Below are 25,036 nucleotides of genomic sequence, written 5' to 3'. Positions count from 1 at the left end.
GAAAGAGTATTCAATCACACTCCACTTTAGATGTCAATACAATACATCCTGTTTTTTTGCTCAGAGAAGATGCAACTCAAGCCCACTTGATTGGACAGTAGCTCTTTAAACCCCCCCCCCCCCCCCCCCCCCCCTCCCAACTCCTCTTATTTTTCCTCCTGCTCTCTTAATTTGTGCCCTGCCCAGCCTACAACAGTGATTCTCAGATTTCTGTGCTCTTATATTGCCATTGCTGAAGCAAGAACCACATGAACATCGAAGACAACCCTGAAATACAGTCAACAGTGACAACGGTAAGATAAGACATTTCCCTCTTGAAATATTGCATGGAAATAAACCTGTAAACCTATATTGCCTTGCATTATGCCTAGGAATCACAACAAATCAAATGTATTTATAAAGCCCTTCGTACATCAGTTGATATCTCAAAGTGCTGTACAGAAACCCAGCCTAAAACCCCAAACAGCAAGCAATGCAGGTGTGGAAGCACGGTGGCTAGGAAAAACTCCCTAGAAAGGCCAAAACCTAGGAAGAAACCTAGAGAGGAACCAGGCTATGTGGGGTGGCCAGTCCTCTTCTGGCTGTGCCTGGTGGAGATTATAACAGAACATGGCCAAGATGTTCAAATGTTCATAAATGACCAGCATGGTCGAATAATAATAAGGCAGAACAGTTGAAACTGGAGCAGCAGCACGGCCAGGTGGACTGGGGACAGCAAGGAGTCATCATGTCAGGTAGTCCTGAGGCATGGTCCTAGGGCTCAGGTCCTCCGAGAGAGAGAAAGAGAGAATTAGAGAGAGCACACTTAAATTCACACAGGACACCGAATAGGACAGGAGAAGTACTCCAGATATAACAAACTGACCCTAGCCCCCCGACACATAAACTACTGCAGCATAAATACTGGAGGCTGAGACAGGAGGGGTCAGGAGACACTGTGGCCCCATCCGAGGACACCCCCGGACAGGGCCAAACAGGAAGGATATAACCCCACCCACTTTGCCAAAGCACAGCCCCCACACCACCATCTTCAACCACCAACTTACCATCCTGAGACAAGGCTGAGTATAGCCCACAAAGATCTCCGCCACGGCACAACCCGAGGGGGGGGGGGGGGGGGGCGCCAACCCAGACAGGATGACCACATCAGTGAATCAACCCACTCAGGTGACGCACCCCCTCCAGGGACGGTATGAGAGCCCCAGTAAGCCAGTGACTCAGCCCCTGTAATAGGGTTAGAGGCAGAGAATCCCAGTGGAAAGAGGGGAACCGGCCAGGCAGAGACAGCAAGGGCGGTTCGTTGCTCCAGAGCCTTTCCGTTCACCTTCCCACTCCTGGGCCAGACTACACTCAATCATATGACCCACTGAAGAGATGAGTCTTCAGTAAGGACTTAAAGGTTGAGACTCTGACATGGGTAGGCAGACCGTTCCATAAAAATTGAGCTGTATAGGAGAAAGCCCTGCCTCCAGCTGTTTGCTTAGAAATTCTAGGGACAGTTAGGAGGCCTGCGTCTTGTGACCGTAACGTACGTGTAGGTATGTACGGCAGGACCAAATCAGAGAGATAGGTAGGAGCAAGCCCATGTAATGCTTTGTAGGTTAGCAGTAAAACCTTGACATCAGCCCTTGCTTTGACAGGAAGACAGTGTAGGGAGGCTAGCACTGGAGTAATATGATCCATTTTTTTGGTTCTAGTCAGGATTCTAGCAGCCGTATTTAGCACTAACTGAAGTTTATTTAGTGCTTTATCCGGGTAGCCGGAAAGTAGAGCATTGCAGTAGTCTAACCTAGAAGTGACAAAAGCATGGATTAATTTTTCTGCATCATTTTTGGACAGAAAGTTTCTGATTTTTGCAATGTTACGTAGATGGAAAAAAGCGGTCCTTGAAATGGTCTTGATATGTTCTTCAAAAGAGAGATCAGGGTCCAGAGTAACGCCGAGGTCCTTCACAGTTTTATTTGAGACGACTGTACAACCATTAAGATTAATTGTCAGATTTAACAGAAGATCTCTTTGTTTCTTGGGATCTAGAACAAGCATCTCTGTTTTGTCCGAGTTTAAAAGTAGAAAGTTTGCAGCCATCCACTTCCTTATATCTGAAACACATGCTTCTAGCGAGGGCAATTTTGGGGCTTCACCATGTTTCATTGAAATGTACAGCTGTGTGTCATCCGCATAGCAGTGACATTATGTTTTCGAATGACATCCCCAAGAGGTAAAATATATAGTGAAAACAATAGTGGTCCTAAAACGGAACCTTGAGGAACACCGAAATTTACAGTTGATTTGTCAGAGGACAAACCATTCACAGAGACAAACTGATATCTTTCCGACAGATAAGATCTAAACCAGGCCAGAACTTGTCCGTGTAGACCAATTTGGGTTTCCAATCTCTCCAAAAGAATGTGGTGATCGATGGTATCAAAAGCAGCACTAAGGTCTAGGAGCACGAGGACAGATGCAGAGCCTCGGTCTGATGCCATTAAAAGGTAATTTACCACCTTCACAAGTGCAGTCTCAGTGCTATGAAAACCAGACTGAAGCATTTCATATACATTGTTTGTCTTCAGGAAGGCAGTGAGTTGCTGCGCAACAGCCTTTTCTAAAAAATTTGAGAGGAATGGAAGATTCGATATAGGCCGATAGTTTTTTATAATTTCTGGGTCAAGGTTTGGCTTTTTCAAGAGAGGCTTTATTACTGCCACTTTTAGTGAGTTTGGTACACATCCGGTGGATAGAGAGCCGCTTATTATGTTCAACATAGGAGGGCCAAGCACAGGAAGCAGCTCTTTCAGTAGTTTAGTTGGAATAGGGTCCAGTATGCAGCTTGAAGGTTTAGAGGCCATGATTATTTTCATCATTGTGTCAAGTGATATAGTACTAAAACACTTGAGCGTCTCTCTTGATCCTAGGTCCTGGCAGAGTTGTGCAGACTCAGGACAACTGAGCTTTGAAAGAATACGCAGATTTAAAGAGGAGTCCGTAATTTGCTTTCTAATAATCATGATCTTTTCCTCAAAGAGGTTCATGAATTTATCACTGCTAAAGTGAAAGCCATCTTCTCTTGGGGAATGCTGCTTTTTAGTTAACTTTGCGACAGTATCAAAAAGGAATTTCGGATTGTTCTTATTTTCCTCAATTAAGTTAGAAAAATACGATGATCGAGCAGCAGTAAGGGCTCTTCGGTACTGCACGGTACTGTCTTTCCAAGCTAGTCGGAAGACTTCCAGTTTGGTGTGGCGCCATTTCCGTTCCAATTTTCTGGAAGCTTGCTTCAGAGCTCGGGTATTTTCTGTGAACCAGGGAGCTAGTTTCTTATGAGAAATGTTTTTAGGGGGGCAACTGCATCTAGGGTATTGCGCAAGGTTAAATTGAGTTCCTTAGTTAGGTGGTTAACTGATTTTTGTCCTCTGGCGTCCTTGGGTAAACAGAGGGAATCTGGAAGGACATCAAGGAATCTTTGGGTTGTCTGTGAATTTATAGCACGACTTTTGATTTTCCTTGGTTGGGGTCTGAGCAGTTTATTTGTTGCAATTGCAAATGTAATAAAATGGTGGTCCGATAGTCCAGGATTATGAGGAAAAACATTAAGATCCACAACATTTATTCCATGGGACAAAACTAGGTCCAGAGTATGACTGTGACAGTGAGTAGGTCCAGAGACATGTTGGACAAAACCCACTGAGTCGATGATGGTTCCGAAAGCCTTTTGGAGTGGGTCTGTGGACTTTTCCATGTGAATATTAAAATCACCAAAAATTTGAATATTATCTGCTATGACTACAAGGTCCGATAGGAACTCAGTGAGGAACGCTGTATATTTCCCAGGAGGCCTGTAAACAGTAGCTATAAAAAGTGATTGAGTAGGCTGCATAGATTTCAAGACTAGAAGCTCAAAAGACGAAAACGTCATTTTTTTTTTGTTGTAAATTGAAATTTGCTATCGTAAATGTTAGCAACACCTCCGCCTCTGCGGGATGCACGGGGGATATGGTCACTAGTGTAGCCAGGAGGTGAGGCCTCATTTAACACAGTAAATTCATCAGGCTTAAGCCATGTTTCAGTCAGGCCAATCACATCAAGATTATGATCAGTGATTAGTTCATTGACTATAATTGCCTTTGAAGTAAGGGATCTAACATTAAGTAGCCCTATTTTGAGATGTGAGGTATCATGATCTCTTTCAATAATGACAGGAATGGAGGTGGTCTTTATCCTAGTGAGATTGCTAAGGCGAACACCGCCATGTTTAGTTTTGCCCAACCTAGGTCGAGGCACAGACACGGTCTCAATGGTGATAGCTGAGCTGACTACACTGACTGTGCTAGTGGCAGACTCCACTATGCTGGCAGGCTGGCTAACAGCCTCCTGCCTGGCCTGCACCCTATTTCATTGTGGAGCTAGAGGAGTTAGAGCCCTGTCTATGTTGGTAGATAAGATGAGAGCACCCCTCCAGCTAGGATGGAGTCCGTCACTCCTCAGCAGGTCAGGCTTGGTCCTGTTTGTGGGTGAGTCCCAGAAAGAGGGCCAATTATCTACAAATTCTATATTTTGGGAGGGGCAGAAAACAGTTTTCAACCAGCGATTGAGTTGTGAGACTCTGCTGTAGAGCTCATCACTCCCCCTAACTGGGAGGGGGCCAGAGACAATTACTCGATGCCGACACATCTTTCTAGCTGATTTACACGCAGAAGCTATGTTGCGCTTGGTGACCTCTGACTGTTTCATCCTAACATCGTTGGTGCTGACGTGGATAACAATATCTCTATACTCTCTACACTCGCCAGTTTTAGCTTTAGCCAGCACCATCTTCAGATTAGCCTTAACGTCGGTTGCCCTGCCCCCTGGTAAAAAGTGTATGATCGCTGGATGATTCGTTTTAAGTCTAATACTGCGGGTAATGGAGTCGCCAATGACTAGAGTTTTCAATTTGTCAGAGCTAATGGTGGGAAGCTTCGGCGTCTCAGACCCCGTAACGGGAGGAGTAGAGACAAGAGAAGGCTCGGCCTCTGACTTGCTGCTTAATGGGGAAAACCGGTTGAAAGTTTCTGTCGGCTGAATGAGCGACACTGAGCATTCCTACAGCATTTCCTTCCAGAAACCGTGAGAAAGTTGTCCGGCTGCGGGGACTGTGCCAGGGGATTTATACTACTATCTGTACTTACTGGTGGCACAGACGCTGTTTCATCCTTTCCTACACTGAAATTACCCTTGCCTAACGATTGCGTCTGAAGCTGGGCTTGTGGCACAGCTATCCTCGCTGTAAGGCGATCGTTCTCCTGTATATTATGAGAACAGCGACTGCAATTAGAAGGCATCATGTTAATGTTACTACTTAGCTTCGGCTTTTGGAGGTCCTGACGAACCGTGTCCAGATAAAGCGTCCGGAGTGAAAAAGTTGAGGGAAAAAACAAAAATATAAACGGTAATTAAAAACTAAAAACTGTAAAGTTGTCAGGTAGCAAAATAGGTTGGCAACAAAACGCACAGCAACACGTAAACAAGTCTGCAAGTTGTGACCGGAAAAAAGCTCAGTTTACCACATGGCGATCGACTCAACTTAACCCAAGTCAAATATTTTGACTATATTAGCCCACACAGCCACAATGATGCACTTTCATGCTAGGTTTAGGACATCAAATTGAAGCTTATAGAGATCCCAGCTGATGTATAGAACAATATTGCAATTATCTACTTTGGTTTAGATACGAACATAGTGAAACCGCTAACACAATGAATTTGACCTGGTGAAAATCTGTTTTTTGGAACCAACTTTTTCCATGTGGTTTCTTCCTTCACAGACTCCATGAAATGATGTCCTCTTCCTAAAGATTTGGTCAAATGATTCATTTTGTGTATGGTTTCCTAGAAACAAGGGAGGCTCAATTTACCCCTTTGGCTCAACTTGGCCCACTTTTCCCTCGGCCAGATTTCTCTTAGGAAAGAGGTCCTTAATGGGGCAAGCTTAAACACATTTTAAAAATCTAAAGAAACATTGTTCAAATAATTTGTAAGTCATACTCCATTGTTCTCTATGGGACACTTAGTGGCTTTCTGTTTGAACTCTGACCTCTGCATTACAGGGAGTCTGGATCAGCAGATGTGCCCCTTAAGGTTCCAGACACCATCACCTCCTGGGAGTCAGAGGCATTCTGCCTGGCCCCTGGTGGTTTCGATCTGGTTGCTCCGGTAAAACTTACAGTTTTACAGCAATTCTTCCCGGAACTCCCCTTGCCTTACGCCATCATCCAGTGGAGAGCATTTTGAGCTGAAGGCCACTGTGTTCAACTACCTGTCCAAGTGCATCATGGTACGGCACTGTATCATGATCGTTTCTTGAGTTGTTTCATGATCTATTGTGTTACTTCCCCATTGGAAGTTGTATAAAATGTTGTGTTTTGTTGCAGTTTGCCTAGTCAGTGTTTATTTATTTTTTATTACACCCAGTGTATCAGTCTTGGGTTTTCCATGTTGTCTTACAAGTGTTCCTCTTGGGCAGGTTTCTGTGACTCCGGCTCCTTCCTTAGACTACACTCTCACACCCCTGAATGATGTCCAGTATTCATCATGCTTGTGTGCCAATGGACAAAAGACCTTTAGTTGGACAATGGCTCCCTCTGTCCTGGGTAAGTCACCAGTCTCCATTCAACTGTTCAAACAGCAGAATGGATGTTAATCTGAGTTGTGTACTCTCAGTCAGCCTATTGGATGTTGTGTAACCTGTGTTGTGCTCTGTCTGTCAATGTGTGTGTAGTAGTGCAGAGGCTGTCCGGTCCCACGCTGTGTGTGACAATGAGATTGTGAAGGTACCAGAGAGAGGACGCATCGACACAGTTACAAAGAGCCTGCTGGTGAAGGTATGTAGTTTAGTGCTGTTATGGAACGTACTGTTAGGTTGTAGAGATATATGACCAAGATTATGTGGACACCTGCTCATCGAACATCTCATGGGCATTAATATGAAGTTGGTCCCCCCCTTTGCTGCTATAACAGCCTCCACTCGTCCAGGAAGACTTTTCAGTACTTGTTGGAACACTTGCTTCCATTAAGCCACAATAGTATTAGTGAGGTCAGGCACTGATGTTGGGCGATTAGGCCTGATTCCAATTCATCCCAAATGTGTTCAATGGGGTTGAGGTCAGGGCTCTGTGCAGGCCAGTCAAGTTCTTCCACACCGATCTCGACAAACCTATTCTGTATGGTCCTCGCTTTGTGCAAAGGGGCATTTTCCTGCTGAAACAAACTGTTGACACAAAGTTGGAAGCACAGAATCGTCTAGTACATAGATTAATAATGAGGAGCGTCCACAATGTGTTTTCTGTGGTGAAGTGCTTAGTAATGAGTCTCTCAAAACGAACAAATTAATAAAACGACCAACGATGACCAAACATCCAGGCACAACATGACGGTACACCCAGGGAGTTCTTTCAGAACAGAGCAGAATGCTTCAGGAAACAGTGCTTCGAAAGTGGAAGAGTAAGTCAACTAGCAAGGCATTGTTGTCACTTTATAACAGGTGATGATAAGCATAAATAAGGGAGTACAGTCTCTCATAGTAGCATATGTGATTTTCTCTTTTGTACCGTGTAACGGTACACAGCTAATATTTCACGTTTGCCAAAGCAAGCTAACTAGCTACTGAGAAACAGTACAGATGAAGATGAAACATTATCAGGTCTACTGTACATTTTACTGTAGAAAGTATTGTTGAAAACAAGTCTAGGTTGGAACTGTTGCTGTTACAAGTCATCATTTATATTCTGAACTGGAATAAAGTGATTGAAGCAAGATGCTTTTTGAGACAAACACTCACACAGGTCTGGGTTGCTCATCTGCAGCAGGAAGCTGTCTCCTGCCTGTCTGAGAAAGCAGTAGATGTTCTGGTCCAGCTTGACACCACATACAAGTCAGTGTTCTCAAGTACAGAAACAGTGTCAATGCTGAGCATGACCTCAGTGTTGCACTGTGAAAAACTGAGCCCAGAATAGACATGCTTGTGTTTTCTGGTCTACACCTGTGTGATGTGATCAATCAGTTTATTCCAGTTCAGAATTAAAAATATATATTTTAAGAGCAACAGTTCCAACCTAGACTTTCTATCAGCAATAATGTATACTGTAAGATGTACAGTATAAAATATAATTGATCTGTAATGTTACTTAGGGTTGCACGATCAAAAAGCCTGTGTGTGTGTGTGTTCTGTTGTACATCTGTGGGATGTGATCAATCTGTTTATTCCAGTTCAGAATGAAATTATTTATTGTATTTTACAGCAACAGTTCCAACCTAGACAGGTATGTAATAGTGTTTTTAATGGGGGAAAATGGACATTAAAATATATTTATGGGTATTTCATTGTTATTTGTTTTTGTCTACATTACATTTCTTTTTGGCATAAGGGCAATGAAATGTACCGATATTTACGTATAGTTGCATATTTTCCTAAGCTTGGGTCCCAGGAAAACACAGCATTTCTGATTTGGGTCCCAGGCTGAAAAAGTTAAAGAACCCCTGGTCTAGAATGACATTGTATGCTGTAGCGTTAAGATTTCCCTTCACCGGAACTAAGGGGCCTTGCCCAACCATGAAAAACAGCCTCAGACCATTATTCCTCTTCCACCAAACTTTACAGTTGTCACTATGCATTCGGGCAGGTAGCGTTTGTCATCCGCCAAACCCAGATTCGTCCGTCGGACTGGCAGATGGCAAAGCTTGATTCATCACTCCAGAGAACGCGTTTCCACTGCTTCAGAGTCCAATGGCGGCGAGCTTTACACCACTCCAGCCGACGCTTGGCATTAGGCTTGTGTGGGGCTGCTTCGCCATGAAAACCCATTTCATGAAGCTCCCGACGAACAGTTCTAGTGCTGACGTTGCTTCCAGAGGCAGTTTAGAACTCGGTAGTGAGTGTTGCAATTGAGGACAGATGATTTTTACATGCTTCAGCGCTCAACTATCACGTTCTGTGAGATTGTGTGGCCTACCACCTCGCGGCTGAGCCGTTGTTGCTCCTAGACGTTTCCACTTCACAATAACAGCACTTAAAGTTGCCCGGGGCATCTTTAGCAGGGCAGAACTGACAAACTGACATGTTGGAAAGGTAGCATCCTATGACGGTGCCACGTTGAAAGTCACTGAGCTGTTCAGTAAGGCCATTCTATTGTCAATGTTTCTCTATGGAGATTGCATGGCTGTGTGCTCGATTTTATACACCTTTCAGCAACGGGTGTGGATGAAATAGTGTAACTGCCTCTAACTGAACATTCTCTCTTTTTTTTCTCTCTTCTCTCAGGCAGAGGGAACAGAAAAGACCAAAACCTACAACTGGTTGCTGTGTCCAACTGGTCAGTAATGCATGAATGTTGAATGTTCACTTTGATTGAACTGATCATCTCCAGTCATCTTATCATCTGTGTCCACAGGAGAAACTCTGACAGAGGAGGTGGAACTGCAACTCCCCAAGAATGTGGTGGATGGATCTGATCGAATTTCTCTCTCAGTCCTGGGTAAAATGTACCATAGTGTTGTTTGGAGACGTAGTGAGTTTAGAGTGTGTGTAGGTTCTTATATTTGTCCTATTTCACATGTGTGAATTGGAAATGTGTTTTCTGCATATCTCACTCTCCCTGAGACACCCTTGGAGCGTGGGGTCATGGCCAGGGTCTGACATGATTAATGCTAATTAGGGTTAATTAGGAGCAATTAGGGTTAAGTGCCTTGCTTAGGGCCACATCAACAGATTTTTCACCTTGTCGCTCAGGGATTTCAACTACCCACTGGACACACGACGTCATTTCAAAGTGGACATTTTAGTAAAATTTAGCTGAGGCCATAAGACTGCTGAACAATTAATCAAATGGCCACCTGGACTATTTGCATTGACCCCCTCCCCCTTATTTTTTACACTGCTGCTACTCACTGTTTATTATCAATGCATCCGAGGGGCACAGCGGTCTAAGACGGCACTAGAGGTCCTGGTTCGCTCCCAGGCTGTGTCACAACTGGCTGTGATCGGGAGTCCCGTAGGTTGGCGCACAATTGGACCAGCGTCGTCCGGTTTAGGGTAGGGTTTGGCCGGGGGGGTAGTCCGTCATTGTATATAAGAATTTGTTCTTAACTGACTTGCCTAGTTAAACTTAAAAAAATATGCATAGACACTTTACCCCTACCTACATGTTTAAATTACCTCGACTAACCTGTACCCCCTCACATTGCCTCGGTACCGGTACCCCCTGTATATAGCCTTGTTATTCTATTGTGTTACTTCCCCATTGGATAGAAACACTTTGAAGTGTGTAGAAATGTTATGTATGAGACTATAACATAATTGATATGGTAGGAAAAAATCCAAAGAAAAACCAACCAGAATCTTTTTTTTGTTGAGATCCCATGCTCTTACAATGGAAATCTATGCAAGTCCAGGTCCCAGATTGCAATTCCTGTGGCTTCCACTAGATGTCAAGTCTTGTTCAAGGTTTCAGGCTTGTTTCTTCCAAAACGGAGAAGAATTGAGTTTTGGTACTGGGAGTCACAGTTGGAAATCAGTCTGTGGGCGCGCAACGAACAGGACGCGCACTTGCTAATTGTACATTTCTATTGAACATACTTCTTTCTGTATGAAATATTATAGTTTAATTACATTTTAGGGTACCAGGGGATTACATAGACACGTAGTTTGACTTGTTTTAACAAAGTTTAGCGGTAGCTTTTTGGATTCCTTTGTCTGCATGTTGAACTCAAATCGATGGCGCCAACTAAAAATACTTTTTGGGATATAAAGAAGGATTTTATCTAACAAAACAACCATGCATGTTGTAGCTGGGACCCTTTGGATTGCAAATCACAAAGTAAGTGATTATTTAATCGCTATTTGTGATTTTATGAAGCCTGTGCTGGTTGAAAACTATGTTGATGTGGGGCGCCTTCCTCAAACAATCGCATGGCATGCTTTAGCTGTAAAGCCTATTGTAAATTGGACAATGCAGTTAGATTAACAAGAATTTAAGCTTTTAACCGATATAAGACACTTGTATGTACCTACATGTTTAATATCCATAATTTCTATGATTATTTATTTGAATTGAGCGCCCTCCAATTTCACCGGAAATTGTCGACAGGTGTCTGGTAGTGGTAATATTTCATTCAGTACCGAAATTTGTAGGTGGCTTAATTTAAGATGTGCCAAGAGACCACTTTCTGTGGGGACAAACAATGTTTTCAAAACTGTAATGTTTACATGAATTCTGGTTATTTCCAGGGATACACAACATCGTGAAATATATGTACATCTTTGTTAGAAAGAATACGATATTTGCCTTGACGGAGTAATGCTGAATGTAAAAAAAGGCTCAACTTACTCCACTCTCTCCTACTTTGTAATACAATTGAAAGAGATCCAGGTTCCTAATCCACACCAATACTGTATGTTTTGTTACATTAGTATTACTTTATTACAAAAGCAGTATTGAGTTGTTAGGTTGACAACGCACCCAAATATCAACATTTAAAAGATATGTATCTTTTGTGCCACTGATTTATTCTGGCCATAATTCCAGTTTGCTTACAAATTAATAATTGATATGTTGGATTCACGTCTCCATTTCAAAGTTAAAGAATAGGACTAAATCAAATCAAACGTTATTTAAAGTGAATTTAAAGTTTAATTTGATTTAGTCCTATTCTTTAATTTATATTTTTGGTTGCGATAGAGACGTGAATCCAAAGTATTAATTATTCATTTGTAGACAACATTGACTTTTTGGTTGAGATGGAGACGTGAATACAACATTAATAATTAATTATTCACTTAAAGATTACATTTGAAACCATAGGTTTATATGTATTGTCTATTTTTAGTTGAACCCTGAATTGAATTTAAAACTAAATCTGTTGAGGACTTCATAAATGCTATAAGGGCTTAAATAGTATCTTTAATGACATGGAGTATGGTTACATTTGATTTGCTCTGTTAAACCTACACTTTGATATGACTACGATATCAGCAGTGAATCTATTTAGTTAATAAGAGATTTCTCAATAAGCATTCTGACAATAGGACATTGGTAGCCAATGACAAATATAAAAGCTAAGCAGAACTGCACTTGATTACAACCCTGGATGGGAGACCAAATGGATATCTGTAGATAGATTAACTCTCCACTAGGATATGCAGCCAGTCTTAGAATTTTTTTCTGATAGTGGATATAACGTTGGAAGATCTGACATGGTTTCAAATATAGAAATTCAACATATTTTATACAAGGTTTGATTATGTTGAAAATTGGTTACCATGATGATGATGATATATTAACAGTTTCCCAAGTAGATTCCACATCACAATACATTGACAAATTAAGTTGAACCAATGTTTTTTCAACCAGTTTGTGCCCAATGGGTAGCAACCTTTCGGTAACTGGTCCAACACTCTAATCTCTAGGCTACCTGGTAGAGGCATAGTGGTGGGAAAAGCAACCCTTCTCCAGCGATAATGCTGCTGTTTGCTAAAGAGGTCAGTCTTACAGAAGTCCCATGTTTCTCTGTAGGGGACATCCTGGGTCGGGCCCTCAAGAACCTGGATGGACTGCTGCAGATGCCGTATGGGTGTGGAGAGCAGAATATGGCCCTCCTCGCCCCCAATATCTACATACTCGAGTACCTGAGGAACACAGAGCAGCTCACTCCAGCCATCCGAGACAAGGCCATCCAGTTCCTCACTAGTGGTAAGAGAGTCCCTCAAAATGTGGACAGTATTCATTGGGCATCAACTGGAAGAAAACTGTCAAACATCTGGATCTGTCCAGAATGAGCCCTTTTTTTTCATTTTCCATTGAAGAACATTTTAAAATGTTTCACCACGGTATGTTCTAATGACTACGACCCTGCTGTTAATCAAAATCTAATTTTATTGGTCACATACACATGGTTAGCAGATGTTAATGCAAGTGTAGTGAAATGGTTGTGCTTCTAGTTCCGACAGTGCAGTAATATCTAACAAGTGATCTAACAATTCCCCAACAACTACCTAATAAACACAAATCTAAAAGTGGTGAATTAGAATATGTCTAATAGTTGGTATAAAATACAGTATATGCATATGAGATGAGTGATGTAAGATATGTAAACATTATTCAAGTGTCATTATTTAAAGTGGCATTGTTTAAAGTGACTATTGATCCATTTGTTAAAGTGGCCAGTGATTGGGTCTCTATGTAGGCAGCAGCCTCTTTGAGTTAGGGATTGCTGTTTAGCAGTCTGATGGCCTTGAGATAGAAGCTGTTCAGTCTCTCGGTCCCAGCTTTGATGCACCTCTACTGACCTCGCCTTCTGGATGGTAGCGGTGTGAACAGGCAGTGGATCGGGTGGTTGATGTCTTTGAGGATCTTTTTGGCCTTCCTGTGACACCGGGTGCTATAGGTGTCATGGAGGGCAGGTAATTTGCCCCCGGTGATGCGTTGTGCAGACCTCACTACCCTCTAGAGAGCCTTGCGGTTGAGGGAGGAGCATTTGCAGTACCAGGCTGTGATACAGCCCGACAGGATGCTCTCGATTGTGGATCTGTAAAAGTTAGTCAGGGTTTTGGGTGAAAAGCCACATTTCTTCAGCCTCCTGAGTTTGAAGAGGCACTGTTGCACCTTCTTCACCACACTAACACGTGTGGGTGGACCATTTCAGTTTGTCGATATGTACGCTGAGGAACTTAAAACTTTCCACCTTCTCCACTGCTGTCCCTTCGATGTGGATAGGGGCGTGTTCCCTTTACTGTTTCCTGAAGTCCACGATCATCTCCTTTGTTTTGTTGACATTGAGTGAGAGGTTGTTTTCCTGACACCACACTCCAAGTGTCCTCACCTCCTCCCTGTAGGCTGTCTCGTCGTCGTTGGTAATCAAGCCCACTACTGTTGTGTCGTCTGCAAACTTGATGATTGAGTTGGAGGCGCGCATTGGAGGCGTGTGGTAGAACAGGGAGTACAGGTGTGGGGCTGTTCACGCACCCTTGTGGGGCCCCAGTGTTGAGGGTCAGCGAGGTAGAGATATTGTTTCCTACCTTCACCACATGGGGTTGGCCTGTCAAAGTCCAGGAGCCAATTGCACAGGGCGGGGTTGAGGCCCAGGGCCTACAGCTTGATGATGAACTTGGAGGGTACCATGGTGTTGAATGCTGAGCTGTTGTCAATGAACTGCATTCTTACTTAGGTATCCCTTGTCCAGATGGGATAAGGCAGTGTGCAGTGTGATGGCGATTGCATCGTCTGTGGACCTGTTAGGGAGGAATGTAAACTGAAGTGGGTCTAGGGTGGCCGGTAAGGTGGAGGTGATATGATCCTTGACTAGTCTGTCAAAGCACTACTGCCCAGTGAGTGGGCGGTAGTCATTTAATTCAGTTATCTTTTCCTACTTGGGTACAGGAACAGTGGTGGTCATCTTGAAGCATGTGAGGACAGCAGACTGGGATAGGGAGCGATTGAATATGTCCGTAAACACACCAGCCAGCTGGTCTGCGCATGCTCTGAGGACACGGCTAGGGATGCCGTCTGGGCCAGCAGCCCTGCGAGGGTTAACACGTATAAATGTTTTACTCACGTCACCCACGGAGAAGGAGAGGGGGGGGGGGTGCCGTTCTTGGTAGCGGGCCGCGATGGTGGCACTGTATTATCGTCAAAGCGGGCAAAGAAGGTGTTTAGTTTGTTTGGAAGCGTGATGTCAGTGTTCGTGACGTGGCTGGTTTTCTTTTTGTAGTCCGTGATTTCCTGTAGACCCTGCCACATACGTCTCGTGTCTGAGCATGACTGACCCAACACACGTAGGAACTTGTTTTCCCACTAAAATCATCCCAAATGGCACCCTAGTGCCTACATAGTAAACAGATTTTTCCTGGCCAAAGTAGTGTACTATACAGGGAATAGGGTGCCATTTGGGGCAGACACTCAGTGACTATAAAAAACATTTGGTCACTTTATTGTTCACTCTAAAAACACACCGACAGGTTACCAAAGGCAGCTGAACTACAAGCATTTTGATGGTGCATACAGCACATTTGGACAAGGCTCGGGGAATACTTGGTGAGTATAGTGTTTTTCAACTACTGGTAAACACATTATAACTGTTTGTTTCAATTAAGTATTGACCAATCAAATGGCATTGTCTCTGACAGACCATGGATGTGACATCAGTTCAAATAAGCTGTCATTGCATGTAATGTCAAGCTCTAAGTCATGTTTATGACAACCTTATGTGGGTATTATGACGGGACATTCAAATCTAGTTCTTTCTTTCCTCAGGCTGACTGCTTTTGTCTTGAGATCCTTTGGCAAAGCACAGTCTTTCATTTATATTGACCCGGCGCAAATGACAGATTCCACGAGTTGGTTGGAAAGTCAGCAAGGCAAACATGGGTGTTTTGTCAGATTGGGGAAACTCTTTAATAACAGAATTAAGGTACTTATTGATATCAAATGTATAATTGATAATAAACTGAAGGAAGATGGAAGAAGATGTAGTTGTGTGTCTCATCAGACCAGCCATGAAGTTGTAAATTATGCTTTCAACATAATTGTAGTTTAATACACATTGTAGTATTTTGACATTGTTTTATAGGGTGGGGTGACGGATGAAGTCACACTGACGGCCTACATCACTGCTTCAATGCTGGAGCTCAACATGTCAGTGTCGGTAAGTAGCATCTCCAGATAACCATTGTTTCTCAAGACAACAACGTCCATTACAGGAAACTGATTTTGCCTCCTGTATGAAGTCTGTTGTGTACCTCTTACATCAACTGTCATCTACAATGCAACGAGTTGTGTATTGTGTATTTAAAATTCAGTTAAATCATTTGTTTCTCTCAAAGTAGCCTATGCAATAAGTATAAGAATATGTGTTACCATAAGCAGATCTAAATGATATTGCGCTGTTAAAACTGAGTAGGCTTAGTTACTACAGTAAACTAAAAAACTAGATGGGCTTCAGCATGAATGTCTGTAGCCTAGTCCCAGATCTGTTTGTATTGGCTTGCCAGTCCAAACAGATCTGGGACCTTAATGTGCTGCTCTGTTATTTTGTGCTCCAGGATCCTGTTTTGTACGGCAGTTTGTCTTGCCTGAAGAACTCCACCAGTGATTTGTCCAACACCTACACTACTGCTCTGCTGGCCTACACCTTTACCCTGGCAGGGGACATGGAGACCCGGGCCCAGCTTCTGCAGCACCTGAACACGGTCGCATTACTAGAGGGTGAGACATAGCCTGGTCCAAGATATGTTTGTGCTGTCTTGACTTAATTGAGTTACTCAATGGAGTAATCCCAAAAGTGCAAACCCTCCGCCCGTCTCGCACTCCAAATAGAATCAAACACCCAAATATTTTATAGAATTTGAACTCAGGTGTCTGTAATAAAAGTCAGTTTTTGTCATAAAATTCATTGTGGAGGTCAGTGAAGAACTTTGAATCCTGTATAGTGATGAATAAGCAAGTCCCTATTTTCTGTGTGTGTGTGTGTGAATATGTGTGTGTGTGTACGTGTGCTCCTCATCCCTCAGGGGGTGTCCTGCACTGGACTCAGACCTCCTCAGAGACCTCAGCCTCCCTGGCAGTGGAGATCAGCTCCTACTGGCTTCCCTCAGTGCCCTCAGTGCCTCCCCTCTGTCTACCACTGACCTGGGCTATGCTTCCCGCATCGTCAGGTGGCTGGTGAGGCAGCAGAACGCCTACGGAGGCTTCTTCTCCACACAGGTATACTTCAAAACGCGGTGCTGTGCACTAGTAGTGAGGCATTATTACCTTGACTTTTACCAGATCACAGGCATGTGGGTGCTTCTTGACATGTCAAGCCTGGTGAGGCTAACTTCCACTGAAGTGGAGCCAAGAAATCATAATGGATGAAATGGGAATGTCACTCTAGGAACTGACCAATGTAAAATCTACTCTTTCTGTAAAATGGGATTGTTTCATTCATTTTGAACAGATTTGTCTGTGATCTGTTGGTGTTTAGGACACAGTGGTGGCCCTCCAGGCCCTGGCTCTCTACTCCACCAGGGTGTTCAGTAGAGAGGGCACCAGCACAGTGACAGTACAGTCTCCCAGCGGGGGACAGCACCTCTTTGAAGTTAACAAAAACAACAAGCTTCCAGGAGAGTGCGCTGCAGGACACAGAAGGTAAGTACACGGTGGAAGTGAAGGGCAGTGCTTGTGCCTCAGTGCAGGTCAGTGATTACACATCTCTCCTCCCAATCCTTCTGGTGCCAAAATACGGTTGAATCCATCACTAAAGCTACAGTCTGGGAATGTTTTTCTTCAGCAAAACAGCAACCATGTGCCACTTGATTTGGTATACAGCTGAGGCAGTGGATGCTGCTGAGGGGAGGACGGCTCATAATAATGGATGGAACAGAGCAAACCACGTGTTTGATGTATTTGCTACCATTCTACTTATTCTGCTCCAGCCATTACCACAAGCCTGTCCTCCCCAATTAAGCTGCCTTCAACCTCCTGTGAGCTGAGGGATGGGGCTGGGGAAAAGTAACTCCTCGTGAATCATTGTTATATTCATCAAGACTCAATGGTTATATAATTCAAGAATTTAATTAAACATTTTTCCAGAGCCCAGACTGTGGATTGAAGAAGCCTCTCCTGACTTTTTAAATGTTTTCTCTCCCAGATGGCGCTCCACTACAACATCCCTACTCCTACTGACAGCACAACGCTCAGCATCCAGGTGAAGACAGAGGTGGACTGCAACAGCAACTCGTTGAGACCCAGAGTAACGCTGAACCTTGAGTCTCAGTAAGAATGAATGACACATTTACAGAAGCATTCTTTCCATACGTTTATTTATGACACTACAAAGTGTTATTATGGAACATGTCTAACAGAATGGACTTGACCCAAATCACTTGGTTTCCTATTGGTTATTTCACTTCTAGTTTCTACCACAGGAGGTTGGTGGCAGCTTAATTGGGGAGGACAGGCTCATGGTAATGGCTGGAGTGGAATATTGGAATTGTATGAAATAGTTTGATGCCATTCTATTCCAGCCATTACTATGAGCCGTCCTCCCCTGTCACGATCGTTATAATAAGTGGACCAAAGCGCAGCGTGATCTGGGTTCCACATCTTTTTATTACTAAGTGAAACTCACAGCAAAATAAAACTTAAACAAAACGTGACGCTAATAATAGTGCTAACAAGCTACTGTCCATAGTCAAGATCTCACAAAGCACAAAGGGGAAATGGCTGCCTAAATATGATCCCCAATCAGAGACAACGATAAACAGCTGCCTCTGATTTGGAACCATACCAGGCCAACAGATCATTATTCACCTAGATAACCTACCCTAGTCACTGTCACGCCCCAACCAATAAGCAGCTCTCTATGGTCAGGGAGTGACATCCCCTCAGCAGCCTCCACTGGTTTCTACCTAGGCTTGGATCAGGAACAGTAAGAACCTGGCCTTTTTATGGCTTAAATAATCAAACTAGTTTAATTATCAAAATCAAACTTTGCTATCCCAGGTAGAGGTCGACCGATTATGATTTTTCAACACCGATACCGATTATTGGAGGACCAAAAAAGCCAATACCGATTAATCGGACGATTATTATATATATATTTGTAATAATGACAATTACAACAATACTGAATGAACAATGAATGCTTTTATTTTAACTTAATATAATACATAAATGAAATCAATTTAGTCTCAAATAAATAATGGAACATGTTCAATTTGGTTTAAATAATGCAAAATCACAGTGTTGGAGAAGAAAGTAAAAGTGCAATATGTGCCATGTAAAAAAGCTAACGTTTAAGTTCCTTGCTCAGAACATGAGAACATATGAAAGCTGGTGGTTCCTTTTAACATGAGTCTTCAATATTCTCAGTTTTAGGTTGTAGTTATTATAGGACTATTTCGCTCTATACCATTTGTATTTCATAGACCTTTGACTATTGGATGTTCTTATAGGCACTATAGTATTGCCAGCCTAATCTCAGGACTTGATAGGCTTGAAGTCATTAACAGCGCTGTGCTTCAAGCATTACGAATATCTGAGCCAGGTGGCCCAAACTGCTGCATATACCCTGACTCCGCTTACACTGAACGCAAGAGAAGTGACACAATTTCAGGCACCGCATTGGTTATAAATCAAATCAAATCAAATCTTATTTGTCACATACACATGGTTAGCAGATGTTAATGCGAGTGTAGCGAAATGCTTGTGCTTCTAGTTCCGAAAATGCAGTAATAACCAACAAGTAATCTAACTAACAATTCCAAAACTACTGTCTTATACACACAAGTGTAAGGGGATAAAGAATATGTACATAAAGATATATGAATGAGTGATGGTACAGAGCGGCATAGGCAAGATACAGTAGATGGCATCGAGTACAGTATATACATATGAGATGAGTATGTAAACAAAGTGGCATAGTTAAAGTGGCTAGTGATACATGTATTACATAAAGATGCAGTAGATGATATAGAGTACAGTATATACGTATACATATGAGATGAATAATGTAGGGTATGTAAACATTATATTAGGTAGCATTGTTTAAAGTGGCTAGTGATATATTTTACATCATTTCCCATCAATTCCCATTATTAAAGTTGTTGGAGTTGAGTCAGTGTGTTGGCAGCAGCCACTCAATGTTAGTGGTGGCTGTTTAACAGTCTGATGGCCTTGAGATAGAAGCTGTTTTTCAGTCTCTCGGTCACAGCTTTGATGCACCTGTACTGACCTCGCCTTCTGGATGATAGCGGGGTGAACAGGCAGTGGCTCGGGTGGTTGTTGTCCTTGTCCTTCCTTGTTGTCCTCGGGTGGTTGTTGTCCTCCTTTATGGCCTTCCTGTAACATCGGGGGGTGTAGGTGTCCTGGAGGGCAGGTAGTTTGCCCCGGTGATGCGTTGTGCAGACCTCACTACCCTCTGGAGAGCCTTACGGTTGTGGGCGGAGCAGTTGCCGTACCAGGCGGTGATACAGCCCGCCAGGATGCTCTCGATTGTGCATCTGTAGAAGTTTGTGAGTGCTTTTGGTGGCAAGCCAAATTTCTTCAGCCTCCTGAGGTTGAAGAGGCGCTGCCGCGCCTTCTTCACGATGCTGTCTGTGTGGGTGGACCAATTCAGTTTGTCTGTGATGTGTATGCCGAGGAACTTAAAACTTGCTACCCTCTCCACTACTGTTCCATCGATGTGGATAGGGGGGTGTTCCCTCTGCTGTTTCCTGAAGTCCACAATCATCTCCTTAGTTTTGTTGACGTTGAGTGTGAGGTTATTTTCCTGACACCACACTCCGAGGGCCCTCACCTCCTCCCTGTAGGCCGTCTCGTCGTTGTTGGTAATCAAGCCTACCACTGTTGTGTCGTCCGCAAACTTGATGATTGAGTTGGAGGCGTGCGTGGCCACGCAGTCGTGGGTGAACAGGGAGTACAGGAGAGGGCTCAGAACGCACCCTTGTGGGGCCCCAGTGTTGAGGATCAGCGGGGTGGAGATGTTATTACCTACCTTCACCACCTGGGGGCGGCCCGTCAGGAAGTCCAGTACCCAGTTGCACAGGGCGGGGTCGAGACCCAGGGTCTCAAGCTTGATGACGAGCTTGGAGGGTACTATGGTGTTAAATGCTGAGCTGTAGTCGATGAACAGCATTCTGACATAGGTATTCCTCTTGTCCAGGTGGGTTAGGGCAGTGTGCAGTGTGGTTGAGATTGCATCGTCTGTGGACCTATTTGGGCGGTAAGCAATTTGGAGTGGGTCTAGGGTGTCAGGTAGGGTGGAGGTGATATGGTCCTTGACTAGTCTCTCAAAGCACTTCATGATGACGGAAGTGAGTGCTACGGGGCGGTAGTCGTTTAGCTCAGTTACCGTAGATTTCTTGGGAACAGGAACAATGGTGGCCCTCTTGAAGCATGTGGGAACAGCAGACTGGGATAGGGATTGATTGAATATGTCCGTAAACACACCAGCCAGCTGGTCTGCACATGCTCTGAGGGCGCGGCTGGGGATGCCGTCTGGGCTTGCAGCCTTGCGAGGGTTAACACGTTTAAATGTTTTACTCACCTCGGCTGCAGTGAAGGAGAGGCCGCATGTTTTGGTTGCAGGCCGTGTCAGTGGCACTGTATTGTCCTCAAAGCGGGCAAAAAAGTTATTTAGTCTGCCTGGGAGCAAGACATCCGGGTCCGTGACGGGGCTGGTTTTCTTTTTGTAATCAGTGATTGACTGTAGACCCTGTGTAACGACGTTCGTCTGTAGAAGGAGAAGCGGACCAAAAAGCAGCATGGTGGTTACTCATGTTTCTTTAATGGAAAATGAACGATACATGAAATAACTTAACTCTACAAAACAACAAACGGAACGTGAAAAACCTATACAGCCTATCCTGTGACAACAAACACAGGGACAGGAACAATCACCCACAAACACACAGTGAAACCCAGGCTACCTAAGTATGATTCTCAATCAGAGACAACCAATGACACCTGCCTCTGATTGAGAACCATACTAGGCCGAAACATAGAAAAGCCCCAAAACATAGAAAAACAAACAGACTGCCCACCCAACTCACGCCCTGACCATACTAAATAAATACAAAACAACGGAAATCAAGGTCAGAACGTGACACCCTGCCACATACCTCTTGTGTCTGAGCCGTTGAATAGAGATTCTACTTTGTCTCTATACTGACGCTTAGCTTGTTTGATTGCCTTGCGGAGGGAATAGCTACACTGTTTGTATTCGGTCATATTTCCGGTCACCTTGCCCTGATTAAAAGCAGTTGTTCGCGCATTCAGTTTCACGCGAATGCTGCCATCAATCCACGGTTTCTGGTTTGGGAATGTTTTAATCGTTGCTATGGGAACGACATATTCAACGCACGTTCTAATGAACTCGCACACCGAATCAGCGTATTCGTCAATGTTGTTGTCTGACGCAATACGAAACATATCCCAGTCCATGTGATGGAAGCAGTCTTGGAGTGTGGAATCAGATTGGTCGGACCAGCGTTGAACAGACCTCAGCGTGGGAGCTTCTTGTTTTAGTTTCTGTCTGTAGGCAGGGAACAACAAAATGGAGTCGTGGTCAGCTTTTCCGAAAGGAGGGCGGGGCAGGGCCTTATATGCGTCGCGGAAGTTAGAATAGCAGTGATCCAAGGTTTTGCCAGCCCTGGTTGCGCAATCGATATGCTGATACAATTTAGGGAGTCTTGTTTTCAGATTAGCCTTGTTAAAATCCCCAGCTACAATGAATGCAGCCTCAGGATGTATGGATTCCAGTTTGCAAAGAGTCAAATAAAGTTTGTTCAGAGCCATTGATGTGTCTGCTTGGGGGGGAATATATACGGCTGTGATTATAATCGAAGAGAATTCCCTTGGTAGATAATGCGGTCAACATTTGATTGTGAGGAATTCTAAATCAGGTGAACAGAAGGACTTGAGTTCCTGTATGCTTTTGTGACCACACCACGTCTCGTTAGCCATAAGGCATACGCCCCCGCCCCTCTTCTTACCAGAAAGATGTTTGTTTCTGTCGGCGCGATGCGTGGAGAAACCAGCTGGCTGCACCGACTCCGATAGCGTCTCTCCAGTGAGCCATGTTTCCGTGAAGCAAAGAACGTTACAGTCTCTGATGTCCCTCTGTAATGCTACCCTTGCTCGGATTTCATCAACTTTGTTGTCAAGAGTCTGGACATTGGCGAGAAGTATACTGGGGAGTGGTGCACGATGAGCCCGTCTCCGGAGTCTGACCAGAAGACCGCTACGTTTCCCTCTTTTACGAAGTCGTTTTTTTGGGTCGCCGACTGGGATCCATTCCGTTGTCCTGGGTGAAAGGCAGAACACAGGATCCGCTTCGCGAAAGTCATATTCTTGGTCGTACTGATGGTGAGTTGACGCTGCTCTTATATTCAGTAGTTCTTCTCGACTGTATGTAATAAAACCTAAGAAGACCTGGGGTACTAATGTAAGAAATAACACGTAAAAAAAACAAAAAACTGCATAGTTTCCTAGGAACGCGAAGCGAGGCGGCCATCTCTGTCGGCGCCCTAATGAATGCGCCCTTATATGCAACGCAGGACAAGCTAGTTAAACTAGTAATATCATCAACCATGTGTAGTTAACTAGTGATTATGTTAAGATTGATTGTTTTTTATGAGATAAGTTTAATGCTAGCTAGCAATTTCCCATGGCTCCTTGCTGCCATAATCCTTGCGGCCATAATCGGTGTCCAAAAAATTAAGATTACCGATTGTTATGAAAACTTGAAATCGGCTCTAATTAATCGTTCAATACGATTAATCGGTCGACCTCTAATCACAGGCATCTCTTTTCTTTCACAGATATGTTGGAAAGGAGCTGACCACCAATATGATTATAGTGGATTTGAAAATGCTGTCTGGGTTTGCTCCAGACACAGAGTCTTTGGGGAGAGTGAGTTTTTGTTGTTGTTGATAACATACATTTATGGTGTTACCTGTGACCTTTTTCTATGTAGCTCTTTCCTCTCATCTGTGAACCTTACTGAAATATATATTTTTTGGTCTATGGAATAACTATCTTCAAAGTAATGACTCTAGACGTCGGTTGTAAGATGAAAGCTTATTTTAGTAATAATACTGGTTCACATGACATTTTACCACTTTAGATTCTACTAAACAATAAAAGAAAGTTGCTGGCGAAAGCCAGGATAATCACTTGTCACTTGTACATAACTGGCGCGTTCTTGTTTCTTTCATCCTGTCGCAAGGCATTCTGGTACTTGCAGTCAATACAACAGAAATATGTACATACTGTAGTTCGCTCAATCTCATCATAAGAATAATGATACAATAATACAATTACTCTTGTACATACAGTATGTAAATAACTGTAAAAGATACATATATTTATATACAGCTCAATTAATTAACTGTAAACATTAACTCTGTAACCTATTAATGTTACAACATTGTCGATGCAATATAAATAATCAGTGAATGACTTGTCTTCACAGCTGTCGGGTTCAGTTCTAGTGGATCGTGTCGATACTAAAGATGATCATGTGTTAATATACTTGAGAGAGGTGAGAACAAATCATCCATCAGTTTGAAACAGTACACATAACACTCTCAATATAATGGAATTAATCTCCTTCAAAGTCAGCAAAATCAAAATTACACTTCTGCTTGGAGGGTTTAAATATGTGTAGCAAAAATGTTTTTTTTTTCTTTCTCTCCCAACAGTTACCACTGTTCCCACCACTGTTTTTCCACCACACCCTAGACATCATACAGGAGCTCCCAGTACAAAATCTAAAGCCAGCGGTGGTCAAGATCTACGACTACTACCAGCCGAGTAAGTTTAAATCTAACCTTCCCCAATATGTATTTTTCCTTTTTAGTAACATTTGGTTACTTGTATTCATTTACTAAGACTTATCTGTCTTATGGTTTCATTCAGGTGACCAGGCAGAAACAGAATATGTCTTCCCTTGCAAGTAGGGGTTACAAACTGGTGATCTATTTTAATTGTGAAAATATTGATGTTGAATTATTAGATTTAAAATAACTGATCCATATGCATACTCTATACATTATTTAGTTTAACTATGTTGATATTCCTTCTACCAAAAAGTTGGTCAGTTTGTTAAAGCATTCATTCCTTACATGTACAGTATATATTCACTCCTCTGCAGATGTAAGAAGAACATGACATTCACAGAAGTCACACCTGCAAACCTTGACATATCTTTCAAGATTAAAAGTAAAATATGTAACTGGAATTAAAGTTTTCCATTATAACCCTATTCTTGAGCATTTTATCCAGACAGTTTTGTGACACTATGGCAAGCAAGTGCAGGCTCAGGAGACAAGGTGAATAGTGAAAGGCTTTGTGTAAGACAGTGGGTCTCATCCTGGGGTACTAGTGCCCATGGGGGTACCTGGCCTATCCACAGGGGGTACTTGGGAAGACTCATGGGCAGTGCAATATGTGATTGGTGATACAGTAAACACAAAAGTTTAGAACCACTGTAGTAGTAACAGAATCTACACACGAACGGTTTATGA

The 25,036-nt window shown here is 43.2% G+C and overlaps 1 pseudogene; it reads left to right on the top strand.

Annotated features, from left to right (window-relative positions):
• Nucleotides 1-24,768, top strand: part of LOC110503324 — a 40,637-nt pseudogene extending 15,869 nt beyond the window's left edge.
• Nucleotides 24,769-25,036: the final 268 nt, after the last annotated feature.

The sequence above is a fragment of the Oncorhynchus mykiss genome, chromosome 24 (genome assembly GCF_013265735.2).
Source record: "Oncorhynchus mykiss isolate Arlee chromosome 24, USDA_OmykA_1.1, whole genome shotgun sequence".
In the NCBI taxonomy this organism is placed as follows: Eukaryota; Metazoa; Chordata; class Actinopteri; order Salmoniformes; family Salmonidae; genus Oncorhynchus; species Oncorhynchus mykiss.
The sequence above is the reverse complement of the archived record's forward strand: the minus strand, read 5'-3'. Positions and strand labels throughout refer to the sequence as shown.